At 35.6% G+C, this 24,177-nt stretch overlaps 1 protein-coding gene and 1 long non-coding RNA gene across 2 annotated transcripts in view; one reads left to right on the forward strand and one right to left on the reverse strand.

Annotated features, from left to right (window-relative positions):
- Positions 1 to 24,177, forward strand: part of tafa4b (TAFA chemokine like family member 4b) — a 110,814-nt gene that overhangs the window by 5,397 nt on the left and 81,240 nt on the right. The gene's annotated exons all lie outside the window — the stretch shown is intronic.
- On the reverse strand, positions 5,203 to 6,510 carry LOC130237354 (uncharacterized). Its single transcript, XR_008838537.1, has 3 exons — positions 6,456 to 6,510; positions 5,472 to 5,604; positions 5,203 to 5,358 (listed from the first exon to the last, which is right to left on the reverse strand). It is a non-coding gene; the product is annotated as an uncharacterized LOC130237354 (long non-coding RNA).

Consider the following 24,177-nt stretch of genomic DNA (forward strand, 5'->3'; position numbering starts at 1 on the left):
TTCCGACCTTGAAGAGGGAGATTTGGAAAACAGGTAGGTGTACATCCAGATCCCCATTTCTTTATCTCTCCTGTGCCCCAAGAGATGATGGGATCGTGCTTCACCAGCCACGGGCGCCCTAGAATGATGTCCATATTTGCACCCTCCAGAACCAGAAATTGAATCCTCTCTTGATGTAACAACCCCACTTGAAGAAGGATGTCTTCGCATTGTCGATGGATACGGATCGAAGATCGAGTGCACTGGGTTATCGGTTGTATCTGGTATATATGCGAGGACGCCTCAGTACGTAGGTGGAGTTGACGACAGAGGGATTGGGAGATGAAGTTCCCTGCTGACCCGGAGTCGATGAGGGCTGTGACAAGGAGAGAAATAGAGGCAGTAGTTATTTGTACGGTGGTAGTAAGTGGTTTACATTGTTCAATATTCGTACTGAATACACTCACTGAAGTCCGAATGGGACGAAGGGGGACACTCCATACGGGTGTGTCCACTGACACCGCAGTATAGACACAGACCCCGGGTCAGCCTCCTCTGTCGTTCCGCTGATGTCAGTCTTCCAGACTCTATTATGATGGGTTCTGGTTCTGGGGAGGCTGTTGACTCAGGCGATTGGAGGAGTGCAGACGAGGGGGTGATGGTGTCCTGTTGATAGGAACGGAGACGATCGGAACATCGGAGAGAATGTTGGATGAATCTCTCCAGACCCATAGTATCATCTAATGTGGCCAGCTGGATTCGGAGAGTGGGTTCCAAGCCGAGCCGGTACGTGGTCAACAACGATCTCTCATTCCATCCACTTGCAGCTGCTAGAGTGCGAAACCGGAGAGCATATTCCTGTGTAGATAGAGTACCTTGCTTTAGATGATACAGCTGCTCTCCAGCGGCTACTTCCCCATCAGAACGTCCAAACACCTCTTTGAAATACTCCGTGAAGGTAGTGATGGAATTCATGACCGGCCCGGCTTGGTTCCAGATCGTCTCAGCCCATTTAAGTGCAGGCCCAGAGAGTAGTGATACGATGTAGGCGATCTTTGACTTATCTGTGGGATATAGAGAAGGTTGCATTTCGAATATGAGGGAACATTGTAACAGAAAACCATTGCACTCCCCCGCTCCGCCTGAGTAGGGCGCTGGTCGGGCCATGGGACTGGAAGGAAGGGCGCCGAAGAAGAGACTGTGGAGGCGGAAGTGCTCGGTGCTGTGGTGCGTTGGAAAGTGGAGCTGGTGGCTGTAGAATCCGCTTCAACTGGTCCACCAGCTCTTGAAAGTGATCGGGGGGTGCTCATGTTGTCGTCGTTATTGGTCCGGGCTTCTGTTATGAAGCGGACAGGAGACAGAGGTAAGGAAACGTTAGGGTGTTTATTAAATGACAACAAGGAGCACATGAAGGATAGCCAGGAGGATCAGGAATGATGTTGGGGTCTTTTCCTCCGTGGCTGGGTAACAGGAATACACGAGGATGGACAGCACACACCAGATACAGCTGACAGAGGATGACACAGACTTGGAAGGACTGGAAGACAGGACGATTCGGGTGGACCAGGAAGACTAGGAGGAATACAAAGAGAACAGGTAAGTAAAGCGTTTGTTTTAGCTGAGGATGACTACGCTGAGTGGTCGCTCAGTTGTCCGCTTTCGTCGAGACGAGCCCGGACAATGAGCGACTGGAGTGCTGTGCTTTTATCTGGTGCTCGTGAATGTGATGCAGCTGTGTGCTCATTAGAAGTCAGGTGATGGTGATCTTCGTGAGTGGGGATCGTGAGAGCCTGACCAATCCGTGACAGTAGCAAAAATACATTAACTACATCCACATGTATTGAAATTGTTGTGAAAATCAAACAAGTGGGCTTTATTAATTTTACTGTACACTAAAAAATTATTTATTGAATTTACAAAAATGTTTTAAGGTAACTGGTTGCAAACAATTTATATGGGCTGAATTTAATAAAACAAATTAAGTTGAACATTACTAAATTTAATTTGTTTGTTTAAATCCAGTCAAAGAAAGAGGAAATCCAATGAATCTTTTATTTCTTCAGTGTAATATTGTGTTTTTGTGGGGTTGTTCGGTGGATTGTTTTATATATATTGTGATGGACTTATAAGTAAATATTGAGTTGATGTTTTCTCTCATCATGATTCCATTTGATTACAATTTAGAAGGTAACAATTTGATTAAAACAAATCTTTCTTAATGCATCTTATCCTCCAGTTGTTTTATATAAAATATTTACTCACTGTTACTAAAATATTCAACCCAGGCTCATTCTGAAAACGTACCGCTATATATTTCCGGAGAGCGCCAAATGCGTCCCAGGAGGTATGTTTTTTGCAGTTTTTGTTTTCGCGAATCTACCAGAGACCACTGTTTATGCTTTTTGAGATCTCAATTTTCTCTCGCGAGTGTCATTCGTGTCCGCTGTTCTCATGTAAATCCACTAGAGGCAACTGTCATCTGACTGACTGAATGACTGACCAATCAACTGACCCACCCTTCTGCTTCCCCTAAACCTAACCAAATAGTCTTTTCTAAAGCACAGATTGATCCGCCCATCCACTTCCCCAAACCCAACCGACAGTTTTAAAAAGCAATCCAGAAAAAGAAAAGCCCCCACACTCGAACCCTATTGTCATGGTCAACTCCTCTCTGCATCTCAAGAAATGTATATAGGGTTACGTTTTCAGTATCAGCTTACGTTGAAAATGTTACTTAACATATTATTCTTATAATATGTTATAACATAATAACTTATAACATACAAGTTCTTTGGTATCATTATCTTTTTAAAATTAAAAATAAAGACAGATAACAAAGTGCAACAAATTTAAGAAAACAAAATTCAATAAAAACATTTGACTTTAAATTAGTTTACCCAAAAAATTTAAACTGTGATCAATTATCCTCTTGTTGTTCCATTTTCTGGACCTTCATTCATCTTCAGAACACAAATTTAAGATAAAAGATATTTCAGATGAAATCAGAGAGCTCTCTTATCCTCCACAGACAGCAAGGGTCCCAAGACGTTAAGAAAATAGAAATCGAATAATTAAATGAAATCAATGATTGAATCACTCTTTAATTTTGTTGTTTGATTTACATTCACGACACAGACAGCAACATGTTTATTATATGAAGATATAACAATGTAGTAATGCTACCAATCTATTTTCCCGAGCTGCTTATGTTCACTTAAGGCATAATTATGTATTTGTAAAAAAACTGAAATGATGAAATAATTCAATGTGTATTATTTAAGTGCATTCCCTCACACACTTGCATCTAATGTTTCAGTTGTAGTTTTAGTATCAAAAAGAATCATATTTCAATAATTGTGTGTAGTAATATCAGGGGATAAAGTAAAACTTATTTAATAATTCACCAGAGAATATACAGAATCATTCATCCAAATGTAATATTAGATGTATAAATGGAGTGATTATTTATAGAGGTCAATTATAGAATATGACAGAATGATTGTCCTTTGCCTTTACATAATGATCTCATAATGACCAATCTCATATTTTTTGTGTCTGTTCATTTACTTATTAGTTGAGCCAGTCTTCATCACCAAATCCATACATATTATAAATCAGCAGGCCTAGTACATACAATGAAATGCCTTTTTTAATATATATAATTGACATAACCTTATTATAGTGAATATAATATGGAGGAGAACAAGGCTGTGAGGGATAGACTCACATTCTTTACATTGGAATGCTCTACACTCTCAGAAATAAAGGTACAAAATCTGCCACTTGGGTGGTACCTTTTCAAAAATGGCGCGTTTCCACTGAGTGGTACGGTAAGGTACGGTTCAGTTTGGGACGCTTTTATGGCCATTTCCACTGTCGAAAGGCGTACCGTACCATACCACTTTTTCAGCACCCTTTCAAAAGGGTACCAAAACACAAGGAAGGGTACCAAAAGGCGGAGCTAGATGCGCAGCTGAACGCTATTGGTTTACAGAGATACGTCATTCGCTTACGCAACAAGCCAGAATGAAAACAAAAAACCCGCCATGTTTAATATACACAGCCGAGAGATTACAGCAGACTTACATATACATATATGAGCCATGGTCGACCCGGGCTCAAACAAACCTTGATTTACCCTGTGCCCCTTAGTTTTTACGTACCAGTCTGAAGCACGAGCAGTTTCGCTTTCTTGCTTGCGCTCGCCGCGCGTCTATATCTAAAATAACAAACTTCTTGAGCTGATGATAATAACGTGCGCTTGATTATTGACGTGCTTTTAAAACCCGATCCTGTCAGAAACTGACAAACACGAGAGTGACCCGCGAAAAAACAAAGGAGAAGCCAGAAAAAAGGAGCAAGTTATTTTTTCAGCAAACGTGAACAAACTGCCATGTTTAACTATTATTATTATCACCTTTTGGACTATTATGAACTCAGAATGATGGAATGACTGTCTAACAGAGGCTACATGTGCTGCTGAAGATTATAGACACAGATGAGAGGTTTACACTGACGTCGACTGACGAGAATGACGTCGACTGAAACTTTTTTGTCACACACCACGCCCACCAAAAGGGTACCCTTGGTAGTGGAAACGCAAGCCTTATAAAGGTGACCCGTACTGACCCGAACCGTACCGTACTGTACCAGTGAGTGGAAACGAGCCAAAAAGGTACACTTTTGTACCTTACAGGGGCACACATGTCCTTTAAAGGTACAACTTAATACCTAAAAAGTACTCACTTAAAAAAGTTGGGTTAATAATAACCCAACAGGTAACCCATAGATGGGTCAATTTGGCACCGACCTTCTGTTGGGTTATTTCAACCCAATCCATTGGGTTAATAAGGTTAACCCAACAATTTGGGTTATAAAAATAACTAATTTGTTGGGTTATTTTGCCAAAAAGTGGCTTAACCACTATATAATAAAAAAATATTATTATTATTATTATTATTATTATTATTATTATAGTAGTAGTAGTAGTCGTCATCTTTATATGTAAATGAAAAAATACACTGCTTTTATTACATTGGCAAAGCTTTATTTAAATCCATGAATTTAATGGCACTCCCACAATAACCACCGCCTGAGAGCAGTTTAGTTCATCCCCAAGCAGCACGACAAGAGGGTTCTGTCTCTGTTACTCCTCCTCCAAGTACTGAGCGAAATACAAGTATACACACATGAATTAAATAATGTCCAACATTTATTGTCATAAATAATGCACCTAGAAGTCACAAATCAACAAATTCTTGTTTTGCCTCCTGGTATGAGAGCCGAACCATCTTGCTGCACAATCTGTATGGCAGTGGAGAAAGGATAGCTGGCTGAGTAGTTAAAGCACCATCTCCAAAGCGGGATCTCCAAGGCTGTCTTTATATCAAACAGAAAAAAAAATTTATTAAACTCAAAACATGGCCCTTATATCAACGGTGAAATTCTACAAATTGGGATTAAAACAGAGCTGTTATGCAGGATTGTCTCACCAGATTAAATGTTTGCTTGAACTGGTAGATCCAAGGCTCTCTTCTCTTTTTTTTTGCAATACGAGAGGATCCGCAGTGATGCATCTCCCCAAACCTCAAAAAGTTTCTTTGGTGTGTGGGTATCCTGAGCAATCTAAAAATAAATAAACAAAAACAGCACTTAAATCCATGCCATACAAACAGTACACTGGATTTATTGAAGGGATATTTTACACAAAAATGGAAATTGTGTCATCATTATTTCACCCTCCCCTTGTTCTAAATCTCTCCTCAGATGAACACAAAACATGCTATTTTGAACAATATAGGTAACTAAACCATTCTTGGTCCATAGTGAAATTCTATAGCATTTTTGTCTTCTGTTGAAGTCAGTGGGGACTATCAAGTTTTTGATTTGCCTTGTCCTTTAAAGTTATCATTTGTGGTCAGCAGAAATAAAAATAATAATAACAACAATAACTTGAGGGTGAGTAAATGATGAATACACCCAAAATGTAGTTTATTAAATTTACCTATACTGCATGCCTATATACACGCATTTGTAAGTCGCTTTGGATAAAAGCGTCTGCTAAATGACTAAATGTAAAAATGTAAATGCATGCATTTGGACTGTGAGGCACATGCAAACTTCACACAGCAATGCCAACTGACCCAGCTCCAGGACATGATGGATTCGCCTATGCTGCCGAATGATTGTATGGGTGTTTCACCGATTTTTGGGTGTATTAATCATTTACTCACCCTCAAGTTGTAGATTTTTTTTTTTCTGCTGACCACAAATGATAACTTAAAGGACAAAGCAAATCAAAAACTTGATCATCCCCACTGACTTCAGAGGAAAAAATGCTATGGAATTTCACACCAAGAATGGTTTAGTGACCTACTCCTCCATATACCAAATGTTGTTTGCTCCAACCTTAAAACAGAAATTTTAAATGTGCACATGTATGCCGGACCAAATAACAACAAAAATCATGTATTTACCCAGTTTAGCAACAGAGAAAAGATAACTGGAAGTGGTCATCTCCAGGGGTACCTTAAACAGATAAAGAGAAAAAACACTATGAAAATGCTCACTTTTAGCTGGAGGATTAGTCTTTTATGTGAGTTGTTAAGGTGCATCACATTTACAAACTTGGTGGGCAAATAAGGTCTATTTTACATGATCAATTGTGCACTGATGTTCATCAGTGTGCTTAATTCTCATGCTCAAAAACTTGCAAAAGAGTCAAACTCTTGATCACAGATTTCTACTGAAATAACTGGAACCTGTCAGTAAATTGTCATAACGCAATAATTAATATAAATAGGTTAATGTCTGTAATATCTCAATTTGGTCAAATGTTCCAGGAGTGGAGTTCTGAAATGTCTGAACTGTGCTTAGACTCTTTATCAGTCATCTGTACTCACCTGTGGCCTCATGCCTGATACAGAGTCTAATACCAAATTCACACTCAAATAAGGCACAGAAACACGTTTGAAAGAAACATTTGTGTCTTTACACACTACCGGTGCTGTTCAGAGAAGTATAAATGCATTTACAGAAGAATTACAAATGTATAATTTGATTTTAAGACAGATGGTGATGTAAAGACACTTTTACAGTATATGATACTGCTTAAGTGTGTGTATCTGTGCATTTTTACATCATGTAAATATTACAAAATACAGAGCTGTTGTTTTCTCACCTTTCTCAACAAGATTATCAAGGAGGATTAAAGCTCGCTCTGTCCAGAGCAACCTACAATGAACAAACAAACAAACAAAAAATAAAATTAACCACAAATTAACATGAGCTGACAGACAACATTTATCAGTTGAGTGGTCACAGCATCACTAAAATTTCACCTGAATTGAAAAACTGGGCAAGGACATGTGTTTAAGGGCTTTGTATTATTGTTTATTAGCATATATTACTACTATTATTATACAAGGCTAACAGATGTTACAATTCTTATATATATATATATAGTTTTAAGCTTATATTTAATTGCTGTATGACACATATAACTGATTAAACATTTACATTAGCATCTAACATTATCATGGTGTGGTTTCATCCCTGTAGGTTAGTAAGATGTAGGGAAAATGCAATTTTCAGGGCCTTCAATATAGTACACACAAACAGTAATAATAACATTTAACTTTCAATAGTTAATAATCAAGTACCTTGAAATGGATAATGAATCCTCTTTTGATAAAAGATGATGTAGCAAGCTTCTGCTCTGCTCTGCTCTTGTCCATGATCACTTTCTCACGTTGCGATCCATTCAGCGCCCTCTAGCGGCGAATAACCAATAATAATAAAATGCTCGGATTCCGTACTTCTTGGGAAAATTAGCAACATCCTGAACAAAATGTAGCACATATATATGTCTATATTAGCATTTAGTTGTTACAATATAGTTTCCAAGCGAAATGACAGTGTTTTTTAAGACAACATAACATACCTTTAACAAGACTGGACGCGACTCCGGTTTGATGTCTCTGCTGGGTCCTAAAGATGAGATTGACGGCGGAATATCTCAAATACGTGTATCATTTCCTCCAAAACAACTGTAGAGATGAACACGGAGGAAGAGAAAGCGTTTTTATCCGCATGTAGATCGGCTCGCTTGTATTATCAATAATTAAGAGTCCAGGTGAAAGAGATATAAAAAAAACACGACACGGAGAGGCAATCTGATTAAAAAAATAACAACATTACTGCATTAGAGCTTGCATAAACTTTATAACGCAAGAGCAACATCACGTACGCATATTAATACAGCGGTTCTGTGTCAGTTCAATCACTTGACTGTTGAAATTCAAAAATTGTAACCCAACTGGTTGAGTTATTAAATAAATAACCCAATAAAAGGTTTAAAATAACCCAACAAAGCACCAAATATTTTTAACTCAACCATTGGGTTAAATAAATAACCCAACGTTTTTTAGAGTGTACAAATGTGTACCTCATAGTACTATCAAAAAACCAAAGTGTACCCTAACGGTACAACATTGTACTTTTAAGGTACCAGTTTGCACATTTAAGGTATAAAATTGTACCCTTTAAAAAGGTATTACCCCAGTGACAGGTTTTGTACCTTCATTTCTGAGAGTGTATAAAGGCCCTTTGATAATATAAATTATTTGGAGTTTTGTATGCTAACATAAAATAAAGTGTTTTTTTTTCAGTATCAGCTAAACAATGGGGATGTTAAATAACAGTATGCAATCCAATGAATACACTAATTCAAATTCTTATAGTCTCTTTTTTATTCTAGTTTATTAAATGTGGCATTAGTCTAAATAACACATTACACATTAGTCTAAATAACACACACATATTAATTTATTACCAAAATAAAAATACATTTTTGTACATGTCAATTCTTTATAGACTCTTTATAGGTCTTGTACCATGCACCTACTCTGCTATAAATATGGTTATGATTCAATAACATGGTCTGTATCAAAGTATCATCTGAAATCTTCACTGCGCAACAGTACTGTGCTTTTTTTGTAAGGCTCATATTGCTATCCATTATCTCTTCTGTCCTATTTCTTTTTCCTTTGATACAGCTCTACAATTTTTTTGACTGTCTATCCTGATGGTATTAAATAGCGCCAGAGCTCTTCTGCTTTCTGCTGTGAGTGGCGGTTTAGATTGGTTTATTCCTCTCCGAATGGATGACACCCATTTCAATGGGATTTGCTTTAAATAACAGGCTAAAGCAAAAAGCTCTTCGGCTTTAGCATGGGATACGTTGAATAGGCACAGGCTTCAGACTGATCTGAGTAGTGTCAGTGAGAGCTGTCAGATTTAAATTAAAATACGTTGAGGTGTTACCACACCAGATGCCTGAGCTATTGTGTGTAAAAAAAAGGACGCATAGAAAATAAACACAAAATATTATAGCCCCAAAAACATAGGTTACTGCTATTAGTGGATTGGGTTGCTTTGGCATAAGGTGAAGCAATGCATCCAGTGTTCAGGTTACAGCTCTGAACGAAAAGAATAAGCCTATTAAATGTGCATCAGTTTTGTGGGCGGCTTTAAGTGCTTTTGTGGCCCAAGCAAATGGAACTGAAATGTTGCTTTTCAAATGTAGAGATTCTCGGTGAACGCACAGTAATCTCTATCGATAAACCTGTTTTGTCTTCTGTGCGTCTCATATGAGCTTTCAAACCTATTGTGAGATTCCAAAGCTCAAGAGTCTGTAGACCGTGTCTAGACTTGGACGTACACCTGCTGAAAAACAGATATAGACGGTGAAAATGTTGAAATACCTCACATTTCAAGGTGTTTAAATACATCAAATATCTGGAGACATGCACTTCAAACAAAGCACAGTGTACACTGTATATGCTGGGTTCTGCACAATTGATTTGTGTTGGGACAACATGAAGCAATTAAGTTACCTTATTAGTTTTTACAAATGTATGTGGATTGAACATAAACAATTAAGTTGTCCCAGCAAATAAGCAATAATTGTGTTGTTTTGAGCTCATTTTAAATAAGTAGTTTAAACAAATGTCAAAATTTCATTTTTTAAGTGTAAAAAGCAAAATGTTGCTTTACTTTAAAGCAAATTTAAAGTAACTTAATTTTGTATAATTATGCGCATAGTTAATTTACTAATTTTATTACTTTAAATCAACTGGATTAATCAACTAATTGCTTTAAAAACATTGGATTTACTTTTTAAATAAAGTCAGCTTATTACATTTTACAGTGCATTTAACAAATTAGTTTTTACATAAAGGTTAATCTGGAAGCTCGGTGGCGCAGTGGGTAGCGATGTCCCCTCACAGCAAGAAGGTCGATAGTTTGAGCCTTGGCTGGGTCAGTTGGCATTTCTGTGTGGAGTTTGCATGTTCTCCCATATTCGCGTGGGTTTCCTCCAGGTGCTCTGGTTTCCCCCTCAAGTCCAAAAACATGTGCACTGTCATTGTATCTGTATTTTGGACTGTCTGGATTCAGCACCTAAGCTTTTCACTCAGCAAAGCACACATGCTGCTGATGATGTGACAATAAAAGTGATTTGATTTGATTTAATGTCAATTGGGTAAGCTAAATTGTCCGTAGTGTATGTGTGTGAATGAGAGTGGATGGGTGTTTCCCAGTGATGGGTTGCAGCTGGACGGAAATCCGCTGTGTAAAACATATGTTAGATAAGTTGCGGTTTATTCCGCTGAGGCGCACCCAGATTAATAAAGGGACTAAGACTAAAAAAGTCTCTGTAAAGTACCAAAAAAGTTGGAATAGCATTCATGCAGTCTCAAGGTCAAGTTCTGAACTATTATATTTATTATAACACGTGTTCATGAAAAATATGTGCATGTACATTTTAGTAAAAAGAAATATATCAATAAATAATAAAGATTCTCTATTTTAAAATCTCCTCTCTATTTTTTTGTACAAATCCCAGCAGGGACCGGGCGTAAAATTGAAGTTGGACTGCAACGTCAGACTAATTTTGAGTTTTAGTTTTATATGAAAATCTGGTTGACGTCAGAACCCAATGTCAGTTTGAGGTCAGGCTTCAACGTCAAGATGAGTTTTAGATTAGTTAGTCAAGATGAGTTTTAATATAAAATCAACCACAGATCAACGGGTAATGATGTTAGCTTTTGAGATTGTATGGACGTCACATTATGACATTAAAGTGATGTTGAAAATTATTTAAATAATTACACAACATAAAATCAACCAAAGATAAATGTCTACTGATGTTAGACATTAAATGTGAACATTAAATGTGATATATTGGACAACATTATCAGAATGTTACCTTTGAAATTCTGTCAACGTTTAAAAGACCCACTTAATTTTCTTAGTTTTTCAAATGTTAGAGCAACATCCAACTTTATCATTTAAAAAAAAAACATCAAGAGAATGTTACTTTTGAATGTTCTCAATTTTTAAAATGCCCCCTTTTCCCCCCAAAACTTTCCTTTCTTGGTTATGTGAATGTTAGAAGAACATTCCATTTTGAGGAAAATTTGCCAAAACTGTAAAGTAATGTCAAGAAATTTAGGAGTACGCTTGATACAATTTAAAATGTTGAATGTTGTTTTTATTGTACTCCGAGAAGGCTTTTCAGGCTTGGGTTGAAGGACTCTGCTGAATGCTGGAGATGTGAGGGCGAAGAAGGAGACTTTATGCATGTCCCGTGGTCCTGTGGTTTCTGGGTTAAAGTGCACAATTACATTCAGGATGTTTTTGGATGCTGCTTTTTGTTTTGTCTCAAAATATATGTACTGGGAGACCCGTTAGTGTTGGGGTCTGGTGTGAAGATTAAAATATGTATTATGATTAAAAGACAAATCATTATGAGGGGATGGCATTCAGCAGGTCCACCATCATTTCAAGAATGGGTTACAGAATTGGGAAAGGTGGCCGATAGATACCAAAATACAGTATCATGACAACACTAATGTGCTGTTTAAATGTAACTTCTTAACAGAATAATGTTAATTAGTAAGTTATTTGAAATGTAACAGGAAGTATTTAACCGACAGTGAGCTCGGCAGTCATAAAGGACAGTTAATTTAACACTACAACTTTCTCTGTACCATCTTAATACATGTTGAAACAACTAAATACTGACCTACCTGGAACATTGCAGATTTGCCCTTAAAAACAAAACTTCGAGGCTAAATGTACCATCTTCTTCAGAGAGTTCACTGTTCAAAACTAAATGAATATAAAAATGAGATTAAGAAACTCGCATAAAAAATGATTTAAGTAAGATCATTGGCATCGTTTAAGCTTCATATTTAACATTACCACACTGTGATGAAATCTCTCAATTGTCATATTCGATGTTTTGACTTTACAGTATTGCACAAAACGCATCAAAGTACAACATATGCCATAATATTAGCACATTTACTCACATAAATTGATAAAATTATGTTTAAAGTTTAAACCAATTTTAATTTTACGTTCGGTGCCTGCTGGGATCTTTACTGAAAAAAGAGAGATTCTGAAATAAAGAATCTTGAAATTTATTAATATATTTCTTTTTACTAAAATATACAAGCACATATTTTTTAAGAGCACGTGTTATAATTAATACAATGGTTCAGAACTTGACCTTGAATAAGGGCTACAATGAAACTCCAAATAAGTTCTCTGCAGGGGGTAGATTGAGGGGCGGAGCTTAACAGAGCAAAGTTAACCACTTAGAATACAACTCTGATCATTTTCACCAACACAAGAGGGTGTCTTTCAGCATTTCTTAGGTTAATTAACACAGCGGATTTTATTGTGTAGATGAAAAAATGACAGATTACCTGATAATTTGGATGTTTATCAGAGAAGATAGGGAAATTATTTGACATTTTTGAAGGATGAATAAGGTCACTGTGGTGAGATGCACAGTAAAAGTATAATTATCTTAACTGATTATTTATGTATTATTATTATTATTGCGTTTTTATTTATCCATTTATTTGTAGATCTTTTTCTTACTATTATTTTTTTCTGTATGTGGGCTTTTTTATTTTTTGACGTGTCTCTTTATTATTTATCTCTACTGGATTTATGTAAACATCTGATTACTGTAACTGCTGCTATTGGGGAGGGGAGGGGAGGGGAAAGTGGGTGTTAAAGCATGTTAAAATATATAAACTGATTGTACTGTTAAATTATTGAAAAAAATAAAATAATAATTTAATCATAAAAAAAGAACATTCCATTTTATAATTCTGAAATCATTTGAAAATTAAATTTCTGAATGTTTTTAAATGTTCGCCCTTTTATATGCATATAATAATAATATAATAATTATATAATAATAATAATTATATGCATATAATATAATAAAAATGTTTATTTTTACAGTACGATGTTTGTCAAATATAAATGATATCACAGTTGTTTTTTTAAACATCATTTGAAGCTTGCAATGCATTGCAGTATTACAGTGAAACATTAAGTGAGAGGTGCTAAAAAGTGTGCTCAGTTTTCTCCTAAACAGATTATTCTGTATTATTTATTACGCTGCTTTATGAATGTATTCCGGCAGTTTGGAAACTCAAATGGCCATTCAATAACAAGCAGAATCAAGGTCAGCTGTGTTTGGCTCTGTTACACAGTTATAATTTCACATCTGTGTGCTTTCACACCTCTTTCAGTGTCTGATGTTTATGTCTGCAATGTTTATGGTTCATCTGAATGATGGATAGCATCATTGTGAGTGATTAACTAGAGCTCACATGCAGTGAAGTGAGTGCATCTCTGCACAGTGTAAGGTGTTTAAGGTGTTATGTCTGATTTATTAAGGCAATAAGCCACTCGTAGAATATGTGTTACAGTAATTTTATTACAGCAAAGGGATGTTCTTAGGCTATAAGTGATGAGGAGTGTTTAAAACCACCTTTAAACATGGTAAAATCACTGTAATTCACAGCCTTGAATGGCTTATTGTGTTCATAAAATAGTGCCAGCAGCAAAATGATAAATATGCTAGTGTCTCAATGAATAGGACTCACTGGAATTTCGGGTTATACAGTATGCTAGTCTGTGTATGAGCATCAGTAATTCCATTTAATTTTTGATCAGTGTTTGATGAGTTGTAGATTTTTATTTATTCAAGCATCAGGTGTTTCTCCCAAATTTTCCAATAATAAAAAATAGTTATTATATTAACTATATCTCAACCAAATCTGACTGTATCTATAGTCGAGGCTGTATAGTGAAAAGTTTAAATATTTTTGGACACTGATATTACTGCACAATAGTTCCTTGTTTTTATTAGCATCAACTTTGTCTCTGATGTTTCTCTTAAATTAGTTATTGTAAAAAATGTAAATTGAACCCAATTTATTATATTAATGGTATATGTATAATTCAACTTAAAAGATGTTTACAATTTTTTTAGACACTCTAGACTAAAACTTTACAAAGGTGTTTATTTAATTTTTTGACAGTTATTTATGTTGCTTCTGGAATTTTATGTACTTCCCAGTTTTTATTAATACTGTCATAAATCACCAGCGATCTAATCTTTGCAGATCACTGGTATACATGCGGATCGCTGGAGAACTACACACACACACCACACTAAAGAACTACATATCCAGTCATGCACTGCTCACACGCACCTGTTTCTGGTTCCATTGATTATACACACACAAAGCCGTAGGTTCGTTATGAACTGATTACATGGAATAAATACACAACACACATGCACACCGCTGGGCTAAGTCTTGTTAATCTGTACTGTGAACATTATGACGCGTTTCCTTAGGCTTGCCTTGCAGTGGTTTGACCCTCGCTCTGTTTTGTTTGTTTACATCACTTGCTGCCTTTACTGACCATTCGCCTGTTTATTGACCACAACTCTGGATTGTTGGTATACATCTGCTTGTTCCTGTGTTGACCTTTGCTTGCCTGACCATTCTCATAATAAATCCTGCATTTGGATCTGCACTTCTGCTGTCAGTGTCCATTTACATAACAAATACAAACATTATTAAAATAAAATAAAAATTAAATACCACTATATGTGACAATTCAAGTTAATTCCGGAGTTTACATGAGATAGACATTTAGAGGGTTTCATTTAGATTAATTCAAGAAAATAAATGCAATGTGCTAGACAAATGTGAGGGTGCTAAGAAAATAATCAGCCTATTCATAAAATAATTGTTATTTCATAAAAGCAACCATTATGCATAAAAGTATAGTTTTATTTTATTCATGCCTAGTTATTTATTGGCAAAAGAATAGGCATATCTACAAAATAGACAAGTTTAAAGTGATCACAAGACAATGAAATAAACCTTTTACATGGAAGGGTAAAAAAGGCACACATGCACTTTACTCACTTGCTTATCATTTACTTACAGTATGCCATATCCAACTCTATTTATGTGAGATAGTCCACAAGATGTACATTTTGACAAATGTTTGTGTTTTTGACAATTTAGGTGCATGGAGAACAGATTGCACACAGTCTGAAGGGAATAAAATCACGCCGATATTATGTCGTTCCAATTTGTCTTTTATATCCTGAAGCAAATTAAAAATAAAATATTTGGCAAACAATACGTTAAGACAGTGTGTTCATTTGGCATTCCAAATATATACCTGTGGAAAAATCTCTCTTATAACTGTGTGCTCTCTATATTAAGTGTTAAGACGTTAAATATTTATGCAAGTAACCATGATTTGAGAATCACACACATTAGTAAATCATGTTTCCTGATTCATTTTAATACTCTCCCCTCCCATAAAATTTACTTCCAAGTGTCCACACCTTTTCGGTGATCTTCATAGCTGCCTGTGTTCAGCAAATATCGCCAGTTCTGTTTTGACGGCAAAAATACAGCTTGCTCTGACACAAGCTGTTAGTAAATATGGGCCGAAGTGATATTAACAAAATAATCATGATATTAAGATAATACTTTTTGTTTTTGTCGTGTGATTGTGTATTTTTTGAAAATAATAATTTACACACTGTGTACTATAACCTTCAAATACTTTTTAAAACAACTACGTTTCTACAGTTAAGGTAAGTTCCATGCTAGTAATGAAGTGTAGTGCTTAAAACCCCCTCAGATGTAGTAACATCCCTGTAACACAACCTCAAGTGACTTTTTTTTTTTTGAGCATATGTAAATTCAGCGTTTTTTAACTGTTCTAGGGGTTTGGTTTAAGTGAGTGAGAGAGTGTGTGTGTCCCTATGTGTATAAGAACCAGCGTGTGTGAAAGGGAGAATAAGTACGAGAGGTTAGACGGCCGCGATCCTGAGGGAACGCAGCAATACGGTGTTACACTCCAGAGCCCCACAGACAAATTAATTCACTTATTGACACCGCTGACACATCTCAGTGACTTTGTAAAATTAACAATTGATCACACTCACTCGCTCTTTCTCTTTCGCCATCTCCATTCCCTCTTTCTCCTTCAGCCACTCTCTTTGCACGCGCAGCACGTTCAGTCATTATTATAATTACGCGGCGGCCTGCGGGAGTCTGCTCATTAGCGATAGAGGGGTGTGAGATAATCGGGACAGTGGCCGGACTCAGCACGCCTTTGTGGGGATGAGGGCAAGGAGAAAGACCCTGGCTCCTGCTCTCATTGATTGTCCAAATCCACATCCGAAAAGGGTCATGAAACACAGGGACAATAAAAGAGAGCAGTCCATTCATCACAGAGAGACAGAGGACACTGCACTGTAGAAATAACTACTTAACTTACATTTTTAAGTTGATTCAAACGAATCAAATCAACCGATTTTATCTTTGTTGTTTAAACTTTAAAGGTCCCATGAAATTAAAATAAAACAATTTAGATGTTTGTTTCAGTCTGCTAGTTTTAAGAACATCTATATGTTGGTGTGCTTCAAAACAGTGACAAAATTTCTGTTTAAAACATATAAAACCGAACATGTAAGGCTTGTAGTTTGTCACTTCCATCCAAATGTTCCAACTTTTTTCCACATCACTTCATACTTCAGTTTCTCATCAAGTCTTGACCAATCAAATGCTCTCTAGTGTCTGACATGCCCCGCCCCCTTCAAGATGCTTCTCGTTTGCTTTTCATTTGATGCGCTTGATCTCGACCACTTTCACTGGCAGAGCGCTGATAAAAACAAAACACTATTGGTTGCATTTTAAAAAGGGGAGGGGCTACTCTATGCCCCACCCTTTCTTCTTTTTTCAGTTGAGATTACATCAAATATCGATTACAAATGCACATTTCAAAACCCTTCTCGGGACCTTTAAAACTAGCTTTTTTAATTTTTAATAATGTTTTATTAACACCACGTGCTATTGATCATATCTTTTTCTAACTTCAGTTTGATTTGTTGTACGCTTGGTTGTATCTGTTTTCTTTGTGGGATCCTTTTATCCTGATTGAAAAAAGTTTGGTCAGTCTTGAACTAATTCACTGATCCATGAACATTTATTTTTTTAGTTTATCCCAAGTCAGTCTTCATCCTGTATTGACATTTGGCTTTTGTGTCTTTCCCCTCTCCTTGGTTTCAATATTTGATTAACTCAGCATCAAGATGCTTGTCTTAAAATAAAACAAAAATAAAACAGTTTTTTTTTTACATTTAGACATTTACTGTTTTTAACAACTATAGAGAGATGAGCAACATAGGCTTATTCTAAAAACGTAGCCCTATATACATTTCTGGAGATCGCGAATTATGTAGCCAGAAATACGTATAGCTGCATTTCGTCTTTAAAACGAACGCTACAGGGCGGTATGACACCGTTCCTTTTCTCGCTTCCAGTTGACTGCTTACCTACGTATGGACGGCTTTCTCGCTGTTACCAGTTTGTCCGGTAGCTGGACATGTACGTCGGGGGACTTGAGACGAAGAGTGGAGTTGACCGCAACAACAGGTTTCAACTATATATAATAGGGTAAGAATGTGGTAAAATCTGACAACGTTGTAAAAATCAGGCGAGGGCTTTTCTTTTTCTTGATTGCTTGTTAAAACATTGCTGTTGGGTTTAGGAAAGGGCATGGGCAGGTCAATCTGTGCTTTTAAAAAACACTATTGGGTTTAGGGAAGGGGCAGGGTGGGGTTATCAGTCGGTTGGTCAGTCAGTAAGTCAGTCAGTTGACAGCAGCCTCTGGTGGATTTACGTGAGAACAGCAGGTGCGAATGGCACTCACAAGAAAAAATTGAGATCTGAAAAAGCGTGCACAGCAGCCTCTGGTGGATTCGTGAAAACAAAACCTGCAAAAACGTATCTCCTGGGTTGTATTTTGCTCTCTCCAGAAATGTATATAGGGGTACATAATCAGATTGAGCTTGGGTTGGAGATGAGATAAAGCAGCAGATCTGAGAAGGTCTGACTGATGTAAGGCTGTTCTTGGCTGGAGAGGTAGGCACAGAGCTCCTGCTCACTGCCTGCTGCTCAAAGGTCTCAATATATTTCATATTTTGTGAGATTTCACTTCCGCTGTTGATTTTCACTGGTTAGTTTGAAATGGATGACACCTGTCTGTTGCAGGTTTGCAGAAGTCACCTCTTGATGCAGCCTTGATAAAACCACATTCAGGGATTTAAACTATACTTGGCAAGATGTGAACTTGGAATTGCCACAATACTTCAGCAACAACTGATGATGTTTCACGAGAACACAAGAACAGATAAACATACTGAGAAATCAACACAATAAATTATTTAAGGAGGCGTCCATAGGGCCCTAGGCAACCTCCTTGCATTCATAATCCCCCCTTAAAAAAACATTTAAGTAAGCATCAAACAGCCATCAAACTTTATATATTTTTAGTACAGATTAGTATGTATTTTAATACATCATTGTAAGTTTCTTGTAAGGAACGTCATCTGAAAATAACGAATTAAATAGAATTTCTTGGAATTTATAAATCACGATTGCTCAAAAACATTACAAATGCATACAACAGAACATACAATATTAATTTGTATCAAGACAACATTCAAATCTACAAATGCATAGCCATTTAGGTCAGCTGCAGAAATAACTGTCCATCACTAATTTGTGTTAATTAATATCAATACAGGATTTTCCTGACAGAAGATGCTAGTCAATCTGGCCCTAAGATGTTAAAGCAATCAGACTTTCAGATTTTCTCCTCAGTGGTCATGAAGACCTTGATTTTCAGACACCTTTCAAAGACTTTTGTTGTGTTGTCTGGCATTTAAGAGTCAGCAGATGATGATGGTAAATGGTGAGATTGTAAAAAAAATTGTGTGTACAATTGAGAAAAGTACAATGATGTAGCAGATTGTACCGCTTTAGGGCAGAAAGTTTATTAGGCTGTAAGTGCTACAGTTTCACGATACCTTCATAAAGCACACAAGAACCTGTCTAGTTTGATCATTTTAACACACTCACACACAACAGCACAGAAACACACCAACACAGAAATATAATGGATGACGTCATTCTACTGTTCATAATTATACAGTGGAGTTTAAAATTAGAAAACAACCTAAAATGTTGAGGTCAATGCTTACTCATATAACGTTAGTACAGGAGTAAAAGAGCAGTTTGTCAAGCATAGTTCAGGAGTTTGACATATTCTGAAGTGCAGTATACAAACTTGAGAACTTTGAAGAGAACACTAAACAACACTTTCAGATTTCAGAGCACTTAAAGGTTTTTAGTGTTAATCTGTCAAGTAAATTCCTTAATTCAGTGTCAAACCAGCAGTTGTAAGTTGTTCCATAAACAGCAAATGAATGAGACTTTCCAACACCACAAAAAAAAAAAAAAAAAAAAATCTGTTCCTTCCAACTATTACATTTATAGAATAATGCATCCTTACAATGTCACTAAATCAGTCAAATGATTGTTTTCTGTTAGAAACTAGTGTTGTCTTCAGAGAGACTATGATCAGTGTTGGGGTATAAGTAATGCATAACTTTTAAAAAAAGAAGTAATAGTATTTGAGTTACTTTTTGGTTTAATAGTTAAAAAATAAATTGCTGAGTTTAAATTAGCATAGTCACTTTGAATCACATAGTTAATGAGAGAATGTGCTCTTCGTGGGGACAGACTGAAATGAAGATGGTAGGCCATTTCATTGATGGAAGTATTCTCATAATTTTGAACACATCGGAGAAAAAGAAAAGGAGATTGTCTCAATGGATAGAGGTTTTACTTAACCAATAAGACAAAAAGTACAAAACATGTTGCTTTAAACTTTCCCCAACACTAATACTGATGTCGGTAAGAGACTAGTGATGAACTGTGAGAGACTAGTGATGTGCTGTGAGAGACTAGTGATGTGCTGTGATCTATGTGCTGAAGTCATTCAAAACAATAGTCTCTACACACCATAATAATTTTGTACTGCTCTAATTTTCTGAATTTTTTGTTGGAATGTTTTTTTTTCATGCTACAATCATTGCTAAAGGTTTTTTTTTAAAAGTCTTGGTTATATTAAGGGTTTATAAATATTCTCAAAATTTGAACCTTAGTGTAGTGCAATTGTATAATGCAGATTTTGGAAATAAGTAAATAAAAAAATAGCACAAAAATGAATATTATTATCTGTTTCTCAGTGAATATAGAAAATAAATGTTTTATTATAAAATGTTTTATATTTATTATATACAATATAATATGTTTACTTTTTTTATTATATTCAAAATAGTTTATTAAACAGTTAAATCCCTTGTTTGCATGGGTTTCCTTCGGGTCCTCCGGTTTCCCCCACAGTTCAAAGACATGCGCTATAGGTGAATTGAATAAACTAAATTGGCCGTAGTTTGTGAGTGTGTATGGATGTTTCCTAATAGTGGATTACGGCTGGAAGGGCATCCCCTGTGTAAAACATATGCTGGAATAGTTGGCGATTCATTCCGCTGTGGCGACTTCTGAAATGGAGACCAAGCTAAAGGAAAATGAGTGAATGTTTCTCTCGATTTCTCCTGCTTATCAGAATTTTATTTGATATTTTTTTATCAACATATTAATTTGGGTGTACTAATTTTTGGACTGTGACTGTGTTTGTTGTTAGATTTGTTTCAGTTTGGGCTTTGGTGCTGACTATAGTATAATGTATGTGCACAAAGAAATTATTGTCAAGCATCCTATAGAAAAAAATAACTTAAACGAGAGAGATCTGTGAGGGGTTTACTCATTTACTTGAGTACACCAAAACAAGGCGACGCTTGCTTTAAAAAAAAGAATATATGGGCAGAATACAAAATACCCAGCTTGAACATGAACAAATGAAGCAGTCAAGCATCTCATTGTGTTAAAATGAGGTCATCATGGAGCTTGTACATCAGAGCAAAGCTAATTGGACAGTTAAGAGTGTCTGCAATGTCTCAAGACACCGGTGCGAGTAGCAAAACCTCAGTAAATGAGCTGCAGACTCTGAACTCTGGCTTACTGCTAACTCCACATCTAATTCAGAGGCTTTAAACGTGATGTGTTGAAATCTTATGAGGAAGACACACAAACGCGCACACGCACACACAGGTGCTTTTTAAGTTATAAGTCAAGGCGGGCACATACAGTACACACACACATATATACAAAGCCCTGGGAGGAAAGACTCTGGTTACAGATATTTCTTTTTACTGGGTCTGTGAGGAAATGGAGGAGAGGAGGAAAACGGTCTGGTGGAGTCATTGGATCTTGAGGATTGTGACTCTGTCTGTGCAACAGGCTTTGGATGGGACTTAAGTGCAATGAGGATCAATTCCTCTGTAACTTTAACTCGGTACCCTTGTCATCATATTACCCTTGGGGTTGATACAGAAAAAGGTCTGTAGTAAGCTGAAGGCTGCGTATTGGTAAAGATTCACTTGAATATATGGATTCATGTACATCAAGCATACATGCTTAGATATATGTGGTGAAAATCATATCTGTTCTGACATCTATTTGTCGACATAGACCTTGAGGCATTCAGATTGTATTGCTGTGTTTTTAAATACATAAAAAGTTCAGTGGCAGCTTGCACTTTATTAAGCATGAAAGACTTAGACAAACATAAATGACATAATTTATGACATACTATGGTGTAGGCGATAACCAGTTTTAAGGTTTTCCGCAATTTGGAAAAGTCCGGTTTTCTGCAATTTGGAAAAAACTGTTACTACACTGTAAAAATGTAATGAAGATAACAAATAGTTGTATGCTGCTTTGACCTATTTTAATATAATAAAAGTTTTAACTACATATTTTAGTTATACAAAGTTTATACTGAGTTTTACTCAGTTTGATTGATGTAAGTTGAAAAGTTTATTTAATTCGATTAAAAAAGTTAAGGCAGCAAGAAATGTTTAAAAGGGTATGATATTTGTAATGTATATGTATATCTATATGTATTTTTTTCTTAAAGTAGTGTCTTACTTTATATCCAAAGAAGATGAGATTAGATTAGATTCAACTTTATTGTCATTACACATGTACAAGTACAAGGCAACGAAATGCAGTTTCGGTCTAACCAGCAGTGCAATAGCAGCAAGTGCAGGATACAGGTATAAGTTATAAAGTGCAGTTATAGAAAAACTATGGTAATATTTACAGATGGATGTACTATCAACATTATATACAGGTTGTATTAGCTATGAACAGATTTACAATAAATGAATATATGTACAGGATGATATTAATAGCAGAAGTGTGCAGACAGATAAACATAATTACAAATGTTTACAATTACAAAGAAAAGAATGATCTCCAAATATGCCTTTTCAAGTTGTAATATCAGTGTTTTTGAAACTAATGAAGACAGCAGAAGTCAATGATTCATTTGAATTATTTAGCCTGACATGTTTACTGCTCCAAAAAACTGTTCCAAAAAACTGACATGTTTATTGTGGACAGAAATGGTTTGTTTTACCCAGACATTTAAAAAGAACATATTTTAAAGGATTAATTACAATGCGTGATACCGTGATATTTTTATCTAAAGTTATCATACCATCAGAAACTTATACTGGCCAATGCCTTCTATAAGGTGTGAAAAGTGTTTGCCACTTTACTGATTTTCTTTATTTTTTGCATGTTTATCACACTTTAATGTTTCATATCATCAAACAAATTGAAATATTAGTCAAAAATAACACAAGTAAACAAAAAAGTGTTTGCACCGCCCCCGCCCCCACCCCACAAACAAATCTTAAACATTTAACTCACCTGAGTTCAGTGTCTGTATAGTTCTGTAGCCACACCCAGACTTAATTACTGCCATATTTGTTTGCAATCAAGAAATCATTAAAGTAGGATCTGCCTGACACAGTGAAGTGAAAGATCCTCAAATTTAGACATCATGCTGAGATCCAGAGAAATTCAAAAACAAATGAGACAGAAAATGGATGAGATTATTTGAGATTTAAAAAATGTATCATTTAGATTAATAAAATGTATTGATAATAATTTTGAGATTATTGCACTTTTTCACACCACTGTTTGTAAATGACAAGACCCAAGTTCAACCGTCATGTTTGTATCTTAATGTTGGAAATATAGTAATAGTAATAATGCTAAATAAAAACAACTAATTAAATTGAATTGAATAAAAATATTTAAAATAAAAGCGCACACAAACATACACATTTGTTTTTGTTATTAAAAGTAAATTATAACAATTATTTTAAAAATAAATATATTATACTCCTTTTTAGCTAAATATATTTATAATTAAATAATTATATATAATTTCTATGTAATATAAATAATGTAATATAATAAATCTCTCAATTTTTTAGAATCAATAGTAATTCTATTTGTTTTAATAAAAAAGTTAAATGAAAGTTTATTTTATTTAAATAAAATATATAACCATAAATATATAACCACACTGAACTCTATTTAAATGTAATCTCATGTGATCATAAATCTTATTAGTTTATTATTATTGACATGTATTTATAATTATAGTTTTATACACCACAATTTTCAAACTAATTTTAATTGGGGTATTAACATACTGTATGTAATATGAGATTGTGTAGTATGTCAGAATTTTCAATCTAAATCCAGTTCTGCATAAATGAAGTGTGACAAGAGTTGCAGTTTTAGCCACAGCATTTTAGATACAATATTTTGCTAGCCTACAATAATCTATACTGCATGAACAGGCAAATCGTATAACATAGATTCACATATAATAAAGGCGTAAATAGATGGCTTATACATTAAACTCAGTGGAAAAATCTCTCACTGCTTCAGTAGTCTCGAAAATAATGACACGCGCACAACTCATAAACATGTATTGAAATGAGCTGCAGTATTC

Source organism: Danio aesculapii, chromosome 11, assembly GCF_903798145.1.
Source record: "Danio aesculapii chromosome 11, fDanAes4.1, whole genome shotgun sequence".
Lineage (NCBI taxonomy): Eukaryota > Metazoa > Chordata > Actinopteri > Cypriniformes > Danionidae > Danio > Danio aesculapii.